Raw genomic sequence first — 24,367 nt, forward strand, 5'->3', positions numbered from 1 at the left:
AATCAGCTTCCAAATGTCTCCCACCCAGGAGACCCTGGTAGCGTCTCTTTGTTGCTATCACTTTAAGACCACTATAGATCAGTAGCCGGGCTTGGGGGAGGGCGTGACTCTAGGGGAAATGCTATTGTTGTGTCCGCAATCAAAAATTCCCCCACCTTGCCTTAAAACTCCCGTCTGTCTGCCTAAATCAGTCTGGAAGCGCCTCCCATCCCACCAACCTCCCAATAGGCCGCCCAGGACCCACAAACTCCCCAGTACCGCAGAGCCTCAAAAAAAAAGAAAGAAAAAAAAACCCCACTGTGCTGCACTGGCGGCTCCCCACGCTGTGCTGCGCCGGTGTCAGATGCCGTGGCTCTGCCCACCCAAGGATGGAATTTTCCCCGTGCAGTTGGGAGCTCCGTGTATATTTCACAGATGCATCCTCTCTGTTACCTTCCCTCCAAATTGACATCCAGACACCTCCCTACCAGCAAAAATCCCAGAACAGCCTGGTCCCAAAGAGCCTCCAACACCGCCCAGCTGACTCCCTGCAGGAGATACTATCAGGGAAGTTCACTCAGCTGCCATCTTGCCCCCTCTGACCTAATATTGTAACAATGGAAGAACAAGTAACATTGATGCAAAGATAGTGTTTAGCAGAGGTTCTGAGGGGAGGGGCTGGGAATACTAGGTAGAAAATAGGGCATTTTTAAGGCATTGGAATTAAGTGTAAACTGCAGTGTAAACTATTGACCTTGGTTAGTAGTAATGTTTTAATGTTTTATTCATCAATTGTAATAAATGTACCACACAATTGTAAGACATTACTCAGAGGGAAACTTGTGGGAGGGGGAAGGGTGGGTTATAAGCAAATCCCTCATACTTCTGATGAAATTTTTAGAAATATTATCCTTACAGAACACTTATAAAAAAATGTTTATGAAAACATAAACAGATGAAAATAACCTGTGGTAACAGTTTCCACTTATTATCAATAGACCTTCCACAAACTAAAAGAAATACATCCAACACAAATTAGAGCAAACATCACAAGTACCAGCCACATGCTAGCACCATATCCCTAACATTAGGAAAAAGACAAAGAACAGCAGTCATTACCATTTCTATTCAACAGTGCAATACAGGTCTTTACAATGGAGATTAAAAAGTTAAAAAAGAGGGAAACGGACTTTGGCCCAGTGGTTAGGGCATCCATCTACCACATGGGAGGCCCGCGGTTCAAGCCCCGGGCCTCCTTGACCCACGTGGAGCTGGCCCATGCACAGTGCTGATGCACGCAAGGAGTGCCGTGCCACACAGGGGTGTCCCCCGCATAGGGGAGCCCCACGCGCAAGGAGTGCACCCATAAGGAGAGCCGCCCAGCATGAAGGAGGGAGCAGCCTGCCGAGGAATGGCACCGCCCACACTTCCTGTGCCGCTGACGACAACAGAAGCGGACAAAGAAACAAGACGCAGCAAACAGACACAGAGAACAGACAACCGGGGAAGGGGAGGGGAATTAAATAAATAAAAATAAATCTTAAAAAAAAAAAGTTAAAAAGAAATGTGTTTTAAAGCTTGGAAATCACGTGCACAATCATCATATAGCCAAAGAAACCACCTGGAATCTACCAGTGAATTATGAGAATCAATGACGGGGTAAGGCTGTCTGTTAAAACATCAATCAACCAAAATACTTTGCATGCATAAAGAGTAATTTAGTATGAGGATATTTCAGTGTATGAAATATTTCTGTGATTTAGCCTCTGGGTTTTGGCATATTTTGACCAAAACGTACTCAAATTCATTAAAAGTTCTTCGTATTGGGAATCAAAATTCAAAACACAATAATAAATATTTTTCTGTTTTCTGAAGTCTTCTACTATGTAGTACCCTAAATTTCCAGAGTCTCCCCTTATGAAAGATCAGGCAGAACAATTCTAATGCCCTAAAACTGTCCTTTGTTCCCCCACCCCCAGCACCTGTGGTACCCACTGTTTCACTTTCTGAAGAGTATGACTCATAATTACTTGCAATAATATTGAGTACTTGACATAATTGTCTCTTTTCTTTTATTAGACACTGCCTACGTTCTCGAGAGTCTCTTGCCCCTCTATTTGAGAAGATAACATGACTCCCCTGATTGGGATTTAATATTTTCTTGCTTATTGTGTGGGTCTCCACCCACTGAGATAACACATAATGACAAGATGAGCACTTACATATTCCAGAGAAACCTGCCCCAGGTACAACCTCTCCTGTATGCCACTCCCATCCAATACCTATACCAGTAATCTTTCCCTGCCATATTTGCTAAAAGAATATTTGCGGTCACCCCTCGGGCTGAAGTGTGGTTTGCTGGCGGGGGAGCAGCCACGGCAGGCCAAGCCACTGCCCCCATAATAGGGTGGCTGGTTGGACTCACCACCACCCCTGAAGGGAGCTCGGTATGGGCGCAGAGTGCCCTCAGGTCTCCCCTTCTCGGCAGCCATGCTTCCGCGGCTGCCCCCCCTCCCGGATGGCGCCACACATGCCTTGTGGGGCGGCACCCTTCTTCTTCTCCCTGCGCAGGCGCAGGGTGGAAAATTCCAGTCTGCCCTTTTCCCCTCCCCCGACAGCAACAACAGCCAGGCGTGGGCGGGAAACTCAAGTCTGCCCTCCACCCCAGCAACAGCAGCCACCAATCCCTAAACCCTGCCCCTTTCCCCAGCAACAGCGACAGCCAATCCCTAACCACCACCCCTCCCCCATCCAGTACCGCCCACTGACATTTCGCCGGCAACCAATCAGAACAGGGCGTGGCTTCGACCAATCAGCCTTCCCCAGCCCCTATAAAACTGTTGCCTCTCCCTCAATAAAGTGGACTTGCGTGTTTACCTTGTCTCCACGGTAGTTCTTCTGCCATGCGCCCTCCAGTCCTGAGGGCCCCCAACAAGGGCCTGGCCTCCCTTGTCCCCAGTTCATCGCCTGCTTCGCCGGGCGACCCGTTCATCGCCGGCTTCGCTGGGCGACCCCGTCAGCCGAATCACGCAACCCCTGTGAGACCGACCCCTCGTCTGCTGCCGGACTGACCCCTCGTCCCAAGCGGGACCGATCCCTCGTCCCAAGCGGGACCAACCCCTCATCCAGAGCTGGACCGACCCCTCGTCCGCAGCCAGACCCCACCTCTACTGACCGAGCAAACCGTCGCAAATATTCCCAACATTGTAGTTTTAAGCACAGATCTGCAAATCCCCAGAGTTTATCTGTTCCTTCCCTCGACCCTCCTCCCAACCCATGGATAGTACAAACCCCCACTCTACCCGACTCACAGACCAGCACTGTTGATCTCAATATCATCACCACACCACTGTCATCCTCATCCCCTGTACAACTACACCCTTCCACCTTATCCTATTTACTGCTCATATGGGCATAGGCTCACAACCCCTATTCCCTCTGTGTCCCCTGGAGACACTAGCTCCATGAGACTGCTCAAACTGCTTAATTCAAATCAGTGAGGTCATGCAATATTTGCCCTTCAGTGCCTGGCCCACTTCTCTTAACATGAGGTCTTCAAGATTCATCCAGGTTATCCTGTGTGTTAATGAGCATTGTTCCTTATACCTCAGTAATGTTCCATGGTATGTATACACCACTGTTTGCTTATCTATCCTTCTGTTCATGTGCATTTGGGTTGTTTCCATCTTTTGACGATAGCGAATAACGCTGCTATGAACACTGGTGTTCATAGATCCGTTCGTGTCCCTGCTTTCAATTCTTCCTGTTATATACCCAGAAGTGGGATTGCTGGAGCACATGGCAGTTCTGTAGTTAGCTTGCTGAGGAAATGCCAAACTGTCCTCCACAAGGGCTCCACCATTCTCCCCTCACACCATCAGCTAATGATGGATCCCTTTCCTCCACATGCACTCTAACTTATATTAAAGCAGTTTTCAGAAAAATGTATTTCACTTCTATTTATATAGCGGGGAATCATACATGGATAATATTTATTTTTAAAATGAGTCAGTTGTATTAATATGTATTAACAAATCATTCAAGTAATCCAAAACATACAATCAGTGGTATCTGGTATAATCACAAAGTTTTACATTCATCACTTCGACATTATTAGAGCATTTCCATGATTTCAATAGTAATAATATTAAACAAAAAAGACACCCTGTGCCAGCATAACAACCATCTACCTACAATCTGCAGACACACAAACTGCAGTCCCACAACAACCAGACACATGCAAGACACTCCCTTGCCTAATGGATATACATGGTAACAATCTCACAAATGCACGGAAGCCTGAAGAACCTCTGACACTAATTATATATTTGCCAGAACTTCCAATGTACAATCAGAGTCCCTTGTACAAAAAATATGAGTTTATATGGTTATGAGTCTCCAAAACAGTCAGGAGACCATCAGAGGGGTCACTCTTATGCATGCCTCAGCAGGGTCCCAGAGACAGCCAAAGTAGATACAACCCCAGGTATTGGTTCTTCTGAGGGCTCCAGAGACCTCAAGGTTCTATGGTCATGGCAATGGAGTTCAGTGCCATGTCTGTTGGCCCTACTTTGGAGTTGGTGTTCCTGAGTGGGATGGAGTTGAACCTGAGTTCGGAAGCCAATCCTGTTACTTTTACTGGACCTGTGGTTGGCACTGGGGTTTGGAGTATGCTCAGGGGACCTGAATCCCTGGACTGTCCATGTGATAGCCAGGCCCTTAGCCTCAACAGACCTGCAGCTCCTACCCTCTATTTTAATGAACTTATATCAGCCAGCAAACAGGGAAGTGAAGAAGGTCAACCACCACACCAGGGAGCCAAGAGGGCCTACAACTGCAAGCAGGAGAATTGCATCCATCATCCATGTGGAATCTAAGCCCCATCTCGATATAGAGGTGGAGTGGACATAACCATCCCAGGGTCCACAGAATGGAGGAATAGAGTATGCATGAGAGTGGACTTACTGATATTCTATTCTGGAATTGTTGTGATTAGTAATGGAGGAAAATGTACCATTAATGTGGAGGAAGTGGCCAACATAGCTGCTGAGGGTAGAGAGAGGGCAGAAGAGATATGATGTGGGGGCAGTTTCACAACTTGGAGTTGTGCTGGGTGGTACTGCAGGGACAGTGACTGGACATTGTAGGTCCTGCCCTGGCCCACTGGGTGGACTGGGTTAGAGTATAAACTACTATATAAACCACAGTCCATGTGGTGCAGCAGTGCTCCAAAATGTATTCACCAAGTGCAGTGAATGTGCTATGATGATGAAAGAGGTTGTTGATGTGGGAGGAGCGGGGTGAGGGGGTGTGGACTATATGGGACCCCATATTTTTTTAATGTAACTTTAAAAATATATTTATATAAACCCCACAATTCCCAGTAAAAAATAATCTTTAGTACAAAAACACAATCTCTAAACATCCATGGACAAACAAGCACTTAGTAGTAAACATATCCTCATATCCCATAAAAAATACACCAAAACTCACAAAACCCCCAAATCAATCCCATAGACTCTGACAACAATCAAATGCATTCACAATAAACTCAGATATTATCAAGTACTTAAGGAACAGTCAGTCCCCCAAATCCTGTGAACACACACCAAGGTACGATGCCACAGAACCTGAAGACGAAGAGCAACTTTTCCACACTCTCCTAAATCTCACACACGACAGCCCCTCTTTCAGCTAAATGGACACAATAACCTCATACCCCAAATACAAACTCACACAAGCCTCCATCTTGACAAACTATGAACAGAATGTGCCCACACGCCCCGATAATATGTTCACCTTCACAAACCCAGCCCCCCACAAAATCCAGTCACTCCTTTCCAAATTTGGTCCACACCAAAAAAAAAAAAAAAAAAAAAAAACCGCCCTGAACTCCCACCCAGGCAGCGTGAGCACGTATTTAATGCATATGCTCTGAATAGACACAGACCCAATTCGCACCTCACAAAGAGACACATATACAATAAGTCACTTTACCCTCAAAATAAACAGAGCCACCCCAAAACACACATATGCAAAAGTTTCCAAAGTGGTCCACTGTGCTGCTAGGCAGAATATTTGGTGTTCCTTTCTACAGTGTCTTTGATGAGAAAATACTACAATCTCCTCCCTGTTCAACCCATAGGTGGCCATTTGACTTGCTTTGTTCCATGAATACCCACAAATTACTAATCGCCAATCCTCCAATGAATGCATTAGAAGGGTAAACATAGACTTGTGAATTAGCACACACTCCAGAGTTCACCTGAGCTCCTTGCATTCTCCAAACATGTAGAATATACCTACAAACTCCCTGAATTTTCACATAATTTGTCCACAGCCCTAGGACACCCAGCCCACAAGTCTTCATGTATATATAGAAACCTCCACCACCCCACACATGTATTTACCATCTAAACTTCACTCTGACACACCCGTGGTCCCCACCTTTTGAATTCACATACACTAGTGCATCTTATATACACAGAAACTCCCATCTCCATAAACACACTGACATTCACACAACCTGGAGAACACACACACACACTCAGAATGCATGGAGGGGTGGGTTGGTGTAAGTGAGAACCTCTTATATTTTTAAATGTAATATTCATAATATATGTATCTTCAAGAAAATACATTAAAAAATAATGCCTATAAAGCAATGGCTCCAAACCTAAAAAGGGATGCATTTTGTGGGCCACAGATCTCTCTGCATCTGCACGGAAGGCCTCCAGTCTCTAGTAGATGGGAATGTAGGTGGAAGACAGCCTAGATGGCAGCACCTGCAGAGATTGTCAGGACAGGGAGCCACTTTCTGCAGGCCTCACCCTTTTCCAGGAGGCTCATAATCCATTGCCTGATGGAAGCAAGTGAGAAACGTCTGGATAACTCAGTTCAACTGAGGAAATGGCAGGCTTTCTAGAGCCACAATCCACCTGGCCAGCTGAGACAGTTTTGGGGTCTATGTCACAATTTGACTACTCCCTCTGCCCATACCCATTTACGCATCTTTTTATAGAGATTCTTTACTAACCATCTTGTTCAATAACCTCTGACTCCCAGATTGCATTTTAGAGATTCAAACAGATACATCCCATTTCTTCACTCAACAATTATTTGTGGAGCATCAATGTCATGGTAAAGATGCCTCATGCAGGTCTTGTATAATAGTGCAGGAAACCAGCTATAAACAAATATCTCTAGCCTGGACTCACATGCAAACTGATTTTCTGAAATGTACATTCAGCAATGAGATTTAGTGCTATAATCCTAGTGGGCTCTGCAGATAGAAACTAGGGAATGAAAATAAGGTTGAATGTTAACAAAAAACCCGTGATTGAAAATGTAAGAGAAGAATTGAATGCTCAAGGGGAGAGTCAATTTCCTCACATAAAAATAGTTACCTTACACTGGAATCCTCTTCCTGGGGTATCTGCATCTGGGCACTGAGGTTCATATTTTCCAGGTATACCACTTATCCACTGCCACAATAGTGCAGATAAACAAACTACTGCAAAGCTCAAGTGATTACAGCCATAGGTGTAGATTTCCCTCAGGTGTCTGAGGGTGGGGGTTTGCAGCTTGGCTCTTCTGGAAGTTCTCCTCTGATCTAGGCTCCTTCACATGTCAGGGTTGACTAAAGAAAAGCAGTCTGGCCGACATCTTACCCTCAGGAGGAGAGCATGAGCACATGCACCTGTCACTGGCTGATGTGCAAGGGGAAGGCCCAGAACCGGGTCCCAGAGGCAGAGCAGGAGGCATTGCAGTGTGACAAGGGGAAGGGCAAGGAGGCCTGGAGAGAAGCACTCTGTCATTTGCCTTCTGCCACAGGTAGCTGTGACTTCTAACTCACCAAGTTTAGAGGAGACTGTTACTGCAAGTTACTGCACTCTGACCCTTGGAAGCAGCTAAAAACACATCCTCAGGTCATCTAATCCTTATTCAGCAAACACTTCCTTGTGGCGTCCTTTGTGCAAACACTGTGAAGGCTGCTGTGCAGAATTCAGAGCTGAATGGGTCAGGTCCCAGTGCTAGATGACTGAAATCACATAGGGGGTTTTGTAATTAATTTTGTTTGGAATCAGAGTGGACTGCATAAGGGGACTGGGCAGTTGTGTTCTAACTAGTAAAAGTAAGAAGGAACTTTTTTATGAGAACTCACAATATGCCAATAACAGCTCCTATAAATTGAATGTACTAACTATAATTTTTACAGCTCTACAGAGCTAGCAGTGTTATCCTCATTTCACAAATAATTGAGACCTGGCTCAGAGGGGGAAGACTATTAAAACAGTCATAAAGGGCATGGAATCAACATGGGGGAACCAAATTTGAGCCAGGCTTTCTGGAAGCAGAGGCTCTGCTCTAGCCCTGACCCCAGGCTCCCTCTTGTGTTCCCTGAAGCTGGGGAAGGATAGAATGCAGAGAAGGCACCCACTACAGGAAGGACAGCTCAGGTTCCTCCCTGGGATGGAGCTACCTCCAACAAGCCTGGCCCTCCAAGGTCAGGACCTCTCCATCAAGCCTTTTCCAGGTGACCCCTCTCAACAGGGGCAGCAGTTTCCTCACCTGGAGGATACTCTCATCTCCCGCTGCTGCTTCCCCTTCTGCCATGGCTAGTTCATGCTAGGGCTGCCTCCAGCCACATCTGTCCCAATGTTTCAGCAGGTTTCTGAACTTTATGGTTTCTAGATGTCCAATGATGAGATACTGGGTTTGCTTTAATACCCATTTGTCATCTGGGGCCATCATATTAAGATATATTTGCTGATGGAAGGATGGGTAAGCAGGGAACTTGGCCTGCAGCCAGAACCTAGACTAGTAAGCTCTAGGCTGATGATACCACAGGGATTCCTGCTTGAGGAAGCAGCAGCCAGAAGGTGAGTCTGGGAAAAGGGGAGGTGTGACTATTAGGGTTAGGGTTGGGGTTGGGGGTCTTCTCATCCCTCACATGCTCTCTCCACCTGCTACTGCAGAGCCAAACCTTGTTCTGACCTCACCCCTGATGCCTGGCCTCTGTCAGGCCTTGTCTGGGCTCCATCCAGCATGCTTTGCTTTCCACATCTGCAGGTCCTCGACCTCCTTCCTTGACTCTTGGAACACACCCTCCACCTTCAGTCCCACATTCCTGCAGCAGAAATCAGAAAGACTTCCTTTTAGGAGCAGTTTCCCAGTGGTGGCAAAATAACCTTCAGAGTCTCCTCAGACCTTACCAGTGCATTACGGCAGGGCCCATGTGACCCCATGCCTTGGTGTAGAATTTGAAGGGAACAGGGCCTGTCACCAGCCTTTGGAAAGTAGAAGAGTCTGGGGCATCAGGGAGCCTGTCCATAAGGGCCACTCAGTGAAGACCTAAGATGGGAAGAGGAGGGTAAGACATGCTCTGCCCCTAGGTTGAGGGCTGTTGCCTCTGGGCCTCAATCTTCACATCCAACATGGGGGCAGCAATGCCAGGCTGGGGCCTGCAGCCCTCAGATCGCGCTCCATCCTCCCAGGTCAAGGTACACCCTCAGTCTCTCCCCACATTGTGTCTTTGTGGTTTTCATGTGGGGGTTTTAGATACCCCCACTCCCATAACTCGAAAATTTAGACATACTTCCAATACATACAATCATCCCACTGTGGTAGATTGAATTAGGTCCGGCAATTTGACCTGTGTTTAACCTTAATCCACTTTCCTGTGGCTGTCAACCCAGTGTTAACAGGATTTCCTCTGGTTTTCATTTTCAGGTCATGCACAGCCCATCTAAATGGTGGGTGGGTCCTGCTCCACATGGCTGTAGGCCTGAGGAAGAGAAGCAAGAAGTCACAGAAGCTTGGAAGGAAAGGATACCACCAACTGACCAGAGGCTGAGAAACAATCCAAGGAACTGCAAGGATTCCCAGAAGATGCACCAGAATGTTACAGGCTTTCAGAGGAAGCAAGTTTTCCCCACACTTTGACCTGGACTCCAGTCTCAAATGAGACACCAACATATGCTGTTTAAGCAAAACCATGGTGTGGGATTTGTGAGATCAGCTCAAGCACACGTAGATGTTCACTTCCACGTATAAACACACAACCCCACCATTCAATGAGATATATATACACATACCAAGTGTCCACAAGACATACTAATAACTCTCTACTGAAAGCTTCAATAACATACTACTGGGAAATATACATCCAAATTACTGTGACCCAGAGTACACACACATTATATATAAAATGTACCACATGCCTCAATTTTACCCACAATTCCCCTATACAATACAAATATGAAAAAATACCACCCTGTATCACCAAATACACATACAGCTCTGGCATTTACTTAGTCCCTACAGTTGCTAATGATCATCAACCTATCTCCAGCATCTTCCAGAATAGGCACGTGAAACCCAACAATCCTTCCATCTGAACATATACATCTGCCAGCTTCATACACTATTATACAGTTTCCCTTCAACACCAAAATATCTATGCACAACTCCTGAAAGTCACCCAAACATACATCACCACTCAACGTACCCTGAGTACATTTCAATTATCCCACACATCCAACCAATATACAGAAGATACAGAGTCACTACCAACTAATGTACTGACATGTTCCCTAGCATTGCCCATATGCATATGCAGAGGCAATTCCAAACTTAAACACACAAAATTCCCAAAGAATCATGGGGAAAGCACACACAGCATATAATGTTTCCATAGCCTCAAACTGCAAATACATAACACCAATTCCTTGATATACATGCACTGCATCTCACAGGATCCAAGAACCCAAAGCCTCAGGCTCACTGAAAAAATAGTCAGGTCCTCCACTTCACCCCAAATATCCACACAGACACCACTGATTCACAGATTTCAAGGTATCTATCACATTCCACCCAACCTATGAAATGCAAATACAAGTGTCAAACTTTCAATTCATGTGAACACACTTCCAAAAGACATGCACAATAGAGCTCACACACCCTGAATTTCTACAGTCCATAAGAGGCCCAGCAATACATGTATAGAATATCACATTTTCAGATACACAATCAACCTCTTCTCTGCATACCTACAATCAGGTACAAAACATCCTTCTATCCTCAAATACACTAACTGACTTGCTAACAACCCCATGAATCACACTTCCACCCGGAGGAACTCAGCTCCTGGGTACAATCATAAAAGTAGTTAAAGCCCCAGTTATGTATGTAGTGGTATGTAGCCAGGTTTAACACTGTGAACCAACTCTCTCTAAAATAATTCTGTGTGTGTATATATATAAATATAGAGAATACATTTCAATCATTTAATAGCATATGGCATGTGCAGCACAAATTTTACAAGTAGTTAGAAAACACACATTATCTTTTGTAAATTGCATTTAGTCAATTGACTCACATACTTTTGTCCATTTTTGCCCAAATCTTATATCTATTATATATAATCTGTGCTTGAAAATCCATCACAATTGACACCAGACCTTGAAAAACTGTTTATTATTCCATGAAGCAAAGACTCTCACGTTCGTGATAAAATAATGGTTTCCTCAGGAACACTGGTTAATATTTCTACTTTAAAAATAATATAGTGAAATATCCAAGATATGCTGGATTTGCACTTAATGTTTAGTGTTCCCTCTTTCCTCAATAGAAGGTATTTTATATACTGAAATATTTTCCCTCATTTTTTGTATTATCACAATGTAACAGATATAGACTTAGGTCACATTATTAACAATTTAAAGTTAATTTAACTCTATACCATCTAGTTGAACAAATGCAGCCAGTCTGGTCTGCAGTGCTCCTCCCTCCCACGGTACAGATGCTCCCCCCACAGTAGAAGGGACAAATGAGGGCAGAGCCACAGCCTTAGGGAAAAGCTCCTGATTCACAGGAGCACACAAAGTCCTGAGCCCAGAGACACCACTAGAAAGTCACGAGTTGGCGCACTCTTCACCTTTATTTTTTATACAACTGACATAGAAAAGCAGGTGGAAGTGGTGGGACTAGCGTGATGGGACAACCCCTGCCCCACAGACCCTGGGGTTCACAGTTATGGACTCACCCTCCTCCCTGTGCACATGCATTTCCCTTCTGAAACCAGTTCCCAACTGACATCAGAGGTGGTTGGAGCACCAGAGAACACGTGACAGAGCCTTGCCCCACAGCCACGTGCCCAAGCACCAATCTGCCAGGTCCTGCAGGGACCAGGTCCTGGGAGGGGCATGGAGGAGAGGCAGGAGGTGAAGCCTAAAGGCTCTGTGAGGCGTGTTCAGGTCATGCCTCTTCTCCAGGAACCCGAGCAGCCATCCCTGGCTCTGGGAGAAAGCATGTGGGAAAGGACCACTCATGATGTTTAGACTCACAGATGTGGAAGACAGTCCCATGCCCTGAGATAGGGTCCTCCGTGAAGTGTTTTAGAAGAGGTCTAGCCTAGGGCCATGTCCTCAGATTGGAAGGATTGCTTATGCAAGCCTTGGCTGCATTTCTTTTCTTCTGGCTCATGGCCTTTCAAAGAATATGCCCTTTTTCTATTCAGAAGCAGGGTTCCTTATAGAACCATCCTGGCAAAGTATTTGGGATCTGGAAACTCCTTCAAAGCTACGCTTCCTCTGAACTCCATTGCTAGTTGTATCCTAGGACTTTTCCCATATTAGAATATTTTTTAGTGAGTTTATTTAATATGTACAGTAAATGTGGACTCAGTAAGATTTTGTTTGAAGGTTATTTTTTTTTATAGCTTTCATAGGACATTTGGTAATCTGAGTCCAGAAACTAGTTCATGGCTTTCTTGAGTCCTTAAACTTGAGGCGAAATTCTTAGCAGGCTTCTTAGCAATGAAGTAGAATAAAAATCCAGACTTTGTAATACTTCCTGTGACTGTTTTCTGATTCAGTAGAAATGTAAAAATCACGGGTTTTGGTGGAGCACAGATACAAATTCAGTTGTCTTTACTGTAGGTTCAGTGGTTTCTTTTTCTTTATGGGGTAACCATTAAAAACGTAATGGGTTACACTTCTTATGTAGCATTGCCAGATGAAATAGAGGACACCTAGTTAAACTTAAATCTCATAAAAATAATGTGTATTAGCATATTTGGCATATACAATTTGAGACATGCTTATGCTAGAATATAATTCATTGTTTACTGAATTTCAAAATTTACTGGGGTTTATTATTTTATTTGCTACAACTGGGAGCATTATTCTTAGGGATATTTTAAAGGTTTTATTAAGTGAAGAACTTCTTGTAGCATATGCTAAGGAAAGAAGAGCTGAAAACAAGCTACCAGCCGAAAGACAGTAATTGCAGTAAAACTGACACTAGATAACAAATATATACTCTTGTATAAACTGTTTAAAATCAGAAATAAACATAAAATGTTTATAATGAATTTACATCGTGTTTGCTTTTAGTTGCATGATATTTTCCCAGAAAGATGCAAAAGGAGCAAAAACATTAGTGTCCACTGCTGATGTGGACTGGGATGCCAGGGGAAGTGGGTGGGTGGAAGACTTCTCACTACATTTTCCATTGTGCAAAATTTGACTTTCACACCATGCAATGTTTACCTGTTAAAAGCAATCAAAATCATTGAAATGTAAATTTTAAACATGTAACAACCAATTAATGAGAAAAAAGCATTGATTTTTCCTGTAAGCATACAAGCCTGGAGTTCTTTGATGTGGAGGGGCTTTCCAGCACAAACCAATGTTTATTTATAAATAATTTAAGTATAGAACCTAGGAAGAAATCTTTGTGCTATGAATTAGGAAGACTCAATAAATTGCTCTAACAAAGTCCCTAATAATTGTGCTGTCCCAGTATACTCTGAAGGGACCACCTGCAATTTCCCCTGTCAGAGTCCTGGATGAGGTTATACCCTCCCCCACTTCAAGCCCACCTGCCCTCTGCCCCTCCCCCCTGTAGAATGTCTGAGTGCTCCATTCTAGTCCTGTTGAGATTCAAACTTCTCCACCCTTTCCGTGGATTCCTGAGAATCTGTTGGCAGCGGCTCACTCTCAGGGCGGTTCACTCTCAGGGCATAGAATTGAATCTTTGCTAGAGGATGTCAGATAGTGGTGGTCAGTGTCCAAGTGTACTGAGGTGACTTCAAAAGGTAAGCACTTAGGATAAGGTGGTGTGTTATCAGGGTCCCTGACATCCTTCAAATCCATAGAAATTCAAATTTGGCCCATCTTCTTGGAACAAGATTTGAGATGAATCTCGAGGAAGGAGAAATCACTGGACTCCACTAAGAACCTCTCACCTGGAAATTAGTGGGGTAGGTTGGAAAGCCAAGACTTAGAGTTGAGGAAGGGGTCTCCTTAGATATGTGAGAGGGCTACAATAGGTATGAGAAAGTTTGGATGCAGAAAGAGTTTCTCTCTAGAAAAAAGCAACATAACAAGTGTATTAAATGGTAGCGGGTTTACGTTGTGTGGTAGTGTAGAGAGGCTTGTCTCCACCCTTTGTCATTACTTCAGGCACCTGGGAACTTATGATTTTACTGGAAGAATATGACCTGGAGTAAATGAGATCCTATGGGGACAGTTAGAATCAATGGTCTAACATAAAAAAACTTTTCGGTAGAGTTCATCGTGGCCAAGTCAGCAGTGAAACAGCCTGCCTGTGAGGCAGCCTGGAAGTTACTCTAACTGTCCCAGCCCAGAGCCTCTAAGCTCCTACCAGCCCAGAGGTCTTGTGCTTTCATTACTTGATTCAATGTTTCCAGGGCACTTGTGGTAAAACTTCAGCTAGTTTTAGAGATTGGGTTTACCTGGATTTTATGACTCTTTCTTAAACTGTGTAAACTCAGATGCTCAACCAATTCATCTTCTCTAATTCCTCACGGTGAACCCTCAGCTCTTCATTTTAAAGTTGAGGTGACGATGTTGCTCAGAGCCCATGAATACTTCATGGTCATGGAATGGATAGTGACTGCTATTTATTTTCAGTAAAACACTCAATGAAGGGTGGTTTCTTTCTGAAGAGGGGAAGGAGAAGAGATACAATTAGGTATATGTTACTCTGTCACTAATAGTACTAGAACTAATAGTAGTATTGGTAACAGTCTGAAGAGATGATGCAGAACATAATCTTAAGAACTTACCACCTTCATGATGCCTTTGTGATGCCTAGAACTTACCCAAAAGAACATCCCTTATCTGCTCGTGAGCATGCTGAGGGGTATTTTTTCCAAAGAATTCCTTGACACCAGTTCTTTGGTCAAGAGGCTGACCAAATGCCTTCACCAAATACTGAGTCTGGCTGAATTTCTGGTAGTGATTTCCTCAGAGAGGGACTGTCCTGATAGCACATGCTTCTTTCTCCTTAGCACTCAGAGGTTTGGGAGGCTCACTGAATGGGAGCAAGTCCGCTTATGGGAAAACCCTGATCTGGAGTTCTAGAACCTAAAATCACTAGAGGGACAGGTGCTATACTGAATTTCCTCCACCTAGGTGCCTGCTCACTTTTTGAAATTCATAGCTCTGATTCTCTTGACGTATGCATGGCCATTCCAACAGAACGGCATGCCTGTTCCAGCACCACAAAGGAGAAACACATCTCTCAGTGAGAAGGTGATTTATTGCAAATGCACAAGCAAGAAACTGGGAGAATCTTCCCAAAACCAGTTCAAACTGAGAATGGGAACTTGAATTTGAGTAGGGAAAAAAACAGGGGGAGAGATGAAAAGAAAAGCAAGTCCAAAACAAGAAACAGGAAAACTCCTGTAAGAAGCTTAAGGGTGGGAGAGGGGGCAAGATGGCGGCTGAGTGAACATCCCTGTTAGAGTCTTCTGCAGGGAATCAGCTGGGCGGCGTTGGAGACTCTTTGGGACCGGATTGTTTCAGGATTTTTGCTGGTCCGGAGGTGTCTGGACATCGATTTGGAGGGAAGGTAACAGAGAGGATTCGTCTGTGAAATATACACGGAGATCCCAGCTACCTGTAGAGGATTCCCTTCTTGGGTAGGCGGAGACGAGGCATCTAGCCCCGCTCGGTGGGGCTGAGCCAGGCCGGGCCGCAGCGGCGGACGCCGGAGCCGGGCCGCGCTGCGCCGGCGGTGAGCGGGGCCGGGCGGGGCCGAGCCAGGCCGAGCCGGGCCGCGGTAGCGTTTGGAGCTGGGCAGGGCCGGTTCAGGCCCCGGCTGCGGGCCGCGGTAGCGCTTGGAGCCGGGCGGGGCCGGTTCAGGCCCCGGCTGCGGGCCGCGGTAGCGTTTGGAGCCGGGCGGGCCCGGGTCAGGCCGTGGTGGGTACGGAGCCGGGCAGGGCCGGTCCAGGCCGCGGTGGCGGGAGGTGGACGCCGGAGCCGGCTGGGCCGCTGTAGCGAGCGGAGCTGGGCGGAGCCAGGCCAGGCCAAGGCGGCGTGAGGAGCCGGGCAGAGCCAGTCCAAGCCTCCGCGGCGGGCGGAGCCGGGCCTGCGGAGGGGTTTCTGTTTTTTTTTGTTTGTTTGTTTGTTTGTTTGTTTTTTGTTTTTCATTTTTTTTTTAATTTTACTTAATTTTTTTTTTTTTTTTTTTTTGAGCATCTGCAGTACTGGGGAGTTCGTGGGCCCTGGGCGGCCTATTGGGGGTTTGTGGGAAGGGAGGTGCTTGCAGACCCATTTGGGCAGACAGACGGGGGGTTTTAGGGCAAAGCGGGGGGAAGTTGTTGTTTTAGATAGTGTTGCAATTGTGACACGTGTGTACCTGTATCTCTCTTCTCCCTATCCGTTCCCCACCGTTTGCCCATCCTCTTTTTCTTTCTTCCTTTCTTCTTGCCTTTCTTTTTTCTTTATTATAATTAGTTTGTTTTTTTTTTTTTTTCGGTTTTCTCTTTCCCTCTTGTCCCTCATCTTCCACTTATTTTTACTTTAATTCAAGTATACAATAGGTGCTACAGGGAACACCTCACATTTGCTGGGTTTTCCCATCCTCCACTGCCTCATTTCTGTGTGAACTGATTTAGGCTACCTACACTATCCCCCTTCCCCTGCATCTTGATATCCACTATCATCTACTGTCTCTCCTATATTCCACCCCCCACCTCCCGTTCTTTGATCCACAAAGTGTCTAACTCTTAATTTCTAATACCTTTGTTCTGTTTTCTGTCTATTATCCACTCTTGAAACTATTACCTTTCTTTTCTTTTTCCCTCTCTCATGAAAACAATAGCTGTGTAGTTCATACCATATTCCTCCCAAATTCAGTCATCAACTTCATAAAAGGTACTCTACCTACAGCTATAACTCTATACAATCTACATGAATCTAACCTCCATCCTTCCAGATCTCATATTCCTGCTTTATTAACATACATCACCAATACAACTTTACACTTTTCCCTTGCTTACACAATTGCCTTTCCCCAACACTAATACTTTCCTCTAAAGTGAACTTAACCAACAACAAGTAACTAGAATAAGAAGAAAAAAGTGACAAAGAGAAGATATAACACCTGTGCAAAAATAACAACTAATTAACCTCCAAGAGCAGACAAGGAAGCTAAGGAACTGATTAAATTCGTCAAAATAAAGAGATGACCAGAAAGCAACAAAAATCTACGAACCAAACCAATAATCAGGAAAACATGGCTGAATCCAATCAACAAACCAATAATCACGAAGGGGAGCAAAACTTGGCACAAGCAATGAAAGATCTCAGAACATTTATCACCGACAAATTTGATGCAGTAATGAAAGAGGTTAACAACATGAAGACATCACTTGGAGGGGAAATTGCAGACATACGCAAAAACATAACAGATATGATGGGAATGAACACCACAGTTCAAGAAATCAAAAATACACTTGCAGCAAATATCAGCAGACTAGAAGAGACAGAGCAGAGAATTAGTGATGTGGAAGACAGTACATCAGAAATCAAACAGATAGTAGAAGGGGTCAATAAGAAGATAGAAAAAATCCAATTAGGATTTAGGGACCTGAATGACAATGCAAAATGCTCAAACATACGTATTATAGGCATTCCAGAAGGTGAAGAGAAGGGAAAGGGGTCAGAAAGAGTGTTGCAGGAAATAATGGCTGAAAACTTCCCAAATCTACTGAAAGAGACAGATGTACATATCCAAGAAGCACAGTGCACTCCACAAGTCATAAACCCCAACAGGCCCACCCCAAGACATATACTTGTCAAATTATCCAATGCTCAAGACAAAGAGAAAATCCTAAAAGCAGCAAGAGAAAAGAAAACCATCACATACAAGGGAAGCTCAATTAGATTAAGTGCTGATTTCTCTTCTGAAACCATGGAGGCAAGAAGACAGTGGTATGATATAGTCAAGGTACTAAAGGAAAAAAATTTCCAACCAAGAATACTCTATCCAGCTAAACTAGCATTCAAACATGATGGAGAGTTCAAAATATTCGCAGACAAGCAGAAACTGAAAGAGTATACCAACAAGAAACCTCCCCTTCAAGAAATTCTAAAGGGAGTTCTGCAGGAAGAAAGGAAAAAACAGGAAAGGCAAAGTTGGAGGAGAGTATAAGACCAACAACAACAACAAAAAAGACAAAAAAAAAATATACAAACAAAATATGACAAACACAAATCCAATCAAAATATGGCTAACACAAATAATTCCTTGACAGTAATAACACTGAATGTCAATGGATTAAACTCACCTATCAAAAGATTCAGACTGGGACACTGGATAAGGAAATATGACCCATCCATATGCTGTCTACAAGAGACACATCTTAGACCCAGAGACGCATGGAGATTGAAAGTGAAAGGCTGGAAAACAATCATACAAGCTAACAATAACCAAAAAAAGGCAGGAGTAGCTATATTAATATCAGACAAAATAGACTTTAAATGTGAAACAATTGTGAGAGACAAAGAAGGATACTACATTTTAGTCAAAGGGAAAATCTGTCAAGAAGATCGAACAATCATAAATATCTATGCCCCTAACAAGGGTGCCTCTAAATACGTCAGGCAAATGCTGGAAAAACTAAGTGAAAGAATAGATACATCTACAATTATAGTGGGGGATTTTAATACACCACTATCAACTCTGGACAGAACATCTCAAAAGAGAATCACCAAAGAAACAAAACATCTGAATAGTATATTAGAGGAGCTCGATCTAATAGACATATATAGATCGCTACACCCAAACACAGCAGGATATACATTTTTCTCAAGCGCACATGGATCATTCTCCAAGATAGATCATATGCTAGGCCACAAAGAAAGGCTGAACGAATTCAGAAAGATTGAAATCATACAAAACATTATCTCTGACCACAGTGGAGTCAAGCTGGAGATTTGCAAGGGAAAGAAGCCCAGATTTCACACCACGATTTGGAAATTAAACAACACACTCTTAGAAGAACAGTGGGTCAAAGAGGAAATCTCAAAAGAAATCAATGACTACCTTGAAACAAATGATAATGATAACACAACATACCAAAATTTATGGGATGCAGCAAAAGCAGTACTGAGAGGGAAGTTTATAGCCATAAATTCATATATCAAAAAAGAAGAAAGAGCAAAAATTGAAGAACTAACTGCACATTTGAAGGAATTAGAAAAACAACAACAAAGTAACCCAACAGGAAGAAGGAAGGAAATAACAAAGATAAGAGCAGAACTAAATGAAATAGAAAATAAGAAAGCACTTGAACAGATAAACAAGACCAAGAGCTGGTTTTTTGAGAAGATTAACAAAATTGACAAACCTTTAGCAACACTAACAAAGAAAAAAAGAGAGAAGATGCAAATACACAAAATAAGAAATGAGAAAGGCGATATCACCACTGACCCCACAGAAATAAAGACTATCATAAGAGGATATTTTGAAAAACTATATTCCAACAAAAATGACAATCTAGAGGAAATGGACAAATTCCTAGAAACACATAAACAGCCCATATTGACAAAAGAAGAAATTGATGATCTTAACAAACCAATCACAAGCAGAGAGATAGAATCAGTTATTAAAAATCTCCCAACTAAGAAGAGCCCAGGGCCAGATGGCTTCACAGGTGAATTCTATAAAACATTCTGGAAAGAACTGACACCAATCCTGCTGAAACTATTCCAAACCATCGAAACAGAAAGAACATTACCCAACTCCTTCTATGATGCCAACATTACCCTAGTACCAAAGCCAAACAAAGACATCACAAGAAAGGAAAATTACAGACCAATTTCTCTAATGAACCTAGATGCAAAAATACTTAACAAAATACTTGCTAATCGTATTCAACAACACATTAAACGAATTATACACCACGACCAAGTGGGATTCATCCCAGGTATGCAAGGATGGTTCAACATAAGAAAATCAATCAACGTAATACACCATATAAACAGATTGAAGGAAAAAAATCACATGATTATATCTATTGATGCAGAAAAAGCATTTGACAAAATACAGCACCCTTTCTTGATAAAAACACTCCAAATGATTGGAATACAAGGAAATTTTTTGAACATGATAAAGAGTATATATGAAAAACCTAAAGCCAATATTGTTTACAATGGAGAAATCCTAGACTCCTTCCCTCTAAACTCAGGAACAAGACAAGGATGCCCACTGTTGCCGCTCCTATTTAACATTGTCTTAGAAGTACTTGCTCGAGCACTGAGGCAAGAACCAGAAATAAAAGGCATTCAAATTGGAAAGGAAGAAGTCAAAATTTCATTATTTGCAGATGACATGATCCTATACATAGAAAACCCTGAGAGATCTACAATGAAGATTCTAGAACTCATAAATGAGTTTAGTAAAGTCGCAGGTTATAAGATCAATGCGCAAAAATCAGTAGCATTTCTGTACACCAATAATGAGCAAGATGAGGAGGAAATCAAGAAACAAATACTATTCACAATAGTAAATAAAAAAATCAAATACTTAGGAATAAATTTAACTAAAGAGGTAAAGAACTTATACACTGAGAACTATACAAGATTGTTCAAGGAAATCAAAGAAGACCTAAATAAATGGAAGACTATTCCTTGTTCATGGATAGGAAGACTGAACATTATTAAGATGTCTATCCTACCAAAATTGATCTACACATTCAATGCAATCCCAATAAAAATCAATGCAGCCTTCTTTAAGGAACTAGAAAAACTAACTATGAAATTTATTTGGAAAGGAAAGAGACCCCGAATAGCCAAAGACATACTGAAAAAGAAAAACGAAATTGGAGGAATCACACTACCTGACTTCAAAACATACTATAAAGCTACGGTGGTGAAAACAGCATGGTATTGGCATAAGGAGAGACATATAGACCAATGGAATCGAATTGAAAGCTCTGATATAGAACCTCACATATACAACCACATAATATTCGATAAAGCCACCAAACCCTCTCAACTGGGAGAGAGTGGCCTATTCAACAAATGGTGTCTGGAGAACTGGATAGCCATATGTAGAAGAATGAAAGAGGATTACCATCTCACACCTTATACAAAGATCAACTCAAGATGGATCAAAGACCTAAATATAAGAGCCAAGACCATAAAAACCTTAGAAAGCAGTGTAGGGAAACATCTACAGGACCTTGTAATAGGTAATGGATTTATGAATATCTCACCAAAAGCACGAGCAGCAAAAGAACTAATAGATAAATGGGACTTCCTCAAAATTAAAGCCTTCTGCACCTGAAAGGAGTTTGTCAAGAAAGTAAAAAGGGAGCCCACACAGTGGGAGAAAATATTTGGCAATCATATATCTGATAAGAAACTTATAACTTGCATATATAAAGAACTCCTACATCTTGAAAATAAAAAGATAAACAACCCATTTAAAAAATGGGAAAAAGACTTAAACAGACACTTCTCCGAAGAAGAAATACAAATGGCAAGAAAGCACATGAAAAAATGTTCCAAATCTCTAGCTATCAGGGAAATGCAAATCAAAACCACAATGAGATACCATCTTACACCCATAAGATTGGCAGCTATGAAAAAAACAGAAGAATACAAGTGCTGGAGAGGATGTGAAGGAAGGGGAACACTCATCCACTGCTGGTGGGAATGCAGAAGGATCCAACCATTCTGGAGAACAGTATGGCGGTTTCTCAAAAAACTAGCCATAGATTTGCCATATGACCCAGCAATACCACTACTGGGAATATACCCAGCAGAACTGAAAACAAGAACACAAACCAATATATGTACACCAATGTTCATAGCAGCATTGTTCACTATTGCCAAAAGTTGGAATCAACCCAAATGCCCATCAACAGACGAGTGGATCAATAAAATGTGGTATATACACACAATGGAATACTACTCGGCTGTAAGAACAAACACACTACAAACACATGTGATAACATGGATGAATCTTGAGAACCTTATGTTGAGTGAAGCAACCCAGACATTGAAGGACAAATACTACATGACCTCAATGATATGAAATAAACAAGCTGCCCTAGATAGCAAGAGACTGAACGATAGGCTTGCAGGAAATCAGAGGGTGGAGGAAGGATATGAGCCAATGTCTGCAGGGGTGGAATTTAAGACGAGATGGTGGTAAGTATGAACACAAAGAAGAGATAAAAGGGGGGCAAGGGGTTGCCTTTGCTTGGGGCTTTGCGGGTTTGAGGGTGGCTGGGGAGGGACGGGTGGGTAACGTTGCCCAAAAGTGGGGGGAGGGAGGGGTAGCATACGAACCAGGAGAGGGTCAGGTGTTGGTGGAGAGTAAAATGCCGAGAAAATCATATCAAAATATAATAAAGAGGGTTACCTGTTTAGAATGCTCGGAGGGGAGGGTCTGATGCAGGACGGGCTCCTGGGGAATGTCTAAATGCTCATTCTGCCAGAGTGGGTGACACCATGGGGTAGAAACCCAAGTAGTGAGAGTGGGGGTGGACCCACATCCTGGGGAGGACTAATGCCATCCAATAGAGGGAACTGTATCCCTCGAGAGAAAGGGTGGCTCCCAGGGCATTGGGGCAGTTGAGCAAGTTAGGCCCTGAACACTATTCCATCTATCTCTGGAAGTGGCTCCTCAGGAAACGGAGGTTGGCTATCACTGAGGGCACCAAGGTGGAAGGGAAAATGGATGTTAAATGTGTGGAACCAAAGTAAATGGGGGGTAAGAGAGGAGTTTCTTGAGAGTACACAAGGATGGATATAAAACATGTAATATTACACCATAACATATAGGAGATGACAGACTGATAATGTAAACCATAATGTAAAACATAGGATAACTAAAAATGTAAAGAACTGTGTATCCTAAAGTATGCACCATAATGTAAACACAGATGTCACCTTGTTAGAAAGCTAATGTCTCAGACTCTGTACATCACTTTAAGTAAATATGATATGAATAGGGCGTAAGAGTATCACTGTGGAAGGGAAAAGGTTTTCTGGTGGATGTGTGGGAGTGCTGTATTTATATATATACATTGCTGTGGTCTAGGACTCCTGTGAAGAAAAGCTGAATAATTAGGGGAGGGGGGGGAAAAAAAAAAAAAAAAAGAAAAAAATAGGATGTGGAATTTTTTCAAGTCAACATTCTTTATCTAAGTTCTTTATCTAACTTTATCCAAGTTCTTTATCTATCCTTTAAACTCATCGCTATATGCCATTCCCTAGTAAGGGACCATGACATTATATTGGGCTTCAAATTTCGGGGAGTTCTGGATCACAGAGTGTTTCAACAATGGCAATGGAGGGATACTGGTATGGGATACCAATGACAGGTGATATATGACTGACAGGGAGCTGTACAGAACATATGTCCAGGGTGCATGGTAATGTTTGGATATACTCATAGTGGCAACAATTAAAAACCACAGTAGGGGGGGTACTGGGTTCCTGGCCAGTGGTGCTCTGTCGTGGTCCCTAGGGGAGCAGCGACAGTCTCCCAGGTACAGTGGTGGGGACCGGGAGGGAGTGAGGGTTCAACAGTGAGCCCCTGATACTAATGACTATGCTTGTGAGCTGATAAACCCAAAATAATAACAAGGCCTAGAGCAACTTTGTGCCTGGGAATTTCCTTCTGTCAGCCTTCATGTTACTCAAATGTGGCCAGTCTCGAAGCCAAACTCAGCATGTAAATGCAATGCCTTCCCCCCAGCGTGGGACATGACACCCGGGGATGAGCCTCCCTGGCAACGAGGGACCACTATCAACTACCAACTGATGATGCAACTGGAAAATGACCTTATACGGAAGGTTCAATGCAGATCAGCAGAATATCCATGTCTACATAAAATACCATGACTTTAAAATGCTGTTTGACCTAAAGTAAGGGGGAAATGGAAAGGAGAAATGAGTTTATATGGCTACGAGTTTCTAAAAAAGAGTCTGGAGGCTGGCAGAAGGTTTGCCCTCATGCACAACTGAGCAGAGTCAGAGAGACAGATAAAGCAGATACAACCCCCAGATATTGGTTCCTTTGAGGGCTAAAGAGACCCATGGGAGTTATGGTCATG

At 43.3% G+C, this 24,367-nt stretch overlaps 1 long non-coding RNA gene across 1 annotated transcript in view; it reads right to left on the reverse strand.

Moving 5' to 3' along the window:
- The window catches only part of LOC111759466 (uncharacterized), a 51,664-nt gene extending 42,624 nt beyond the window's left edge, over positions 1-9,040 (reverse strand). Inside the window, exon 1 of the long non-coding RNA XR_009184624.2 lies at positions 8,977-9,040. This is a non-coding gene — a long non-coding RNA (uncharacterized lncRNA). The remainder of the gene's footprint in view (positions 1-8,976) is intronic.
- Positions 9,041-24,367: the final 15,327 nt, after the last annotated feature.

Source organism: Dasypus novemcinctus, unplaced genomic scaffold (genome assembly GCF_030445035.2).
Source record: "Dasypus novemcinctus isolate mDasNov1 unplaced genomic scaffold, mDasNov1.1.hap2 H_1, whole genome shotgun sequence".
In the NCBI taxonomy this organism is placed as follows: domain Eukaryota; kingdom Metazoa; phylum Chordata; class Mammalia; order Cingulata; family Dasypodidae; genus Dasypus; species Dasypus novemcinctus.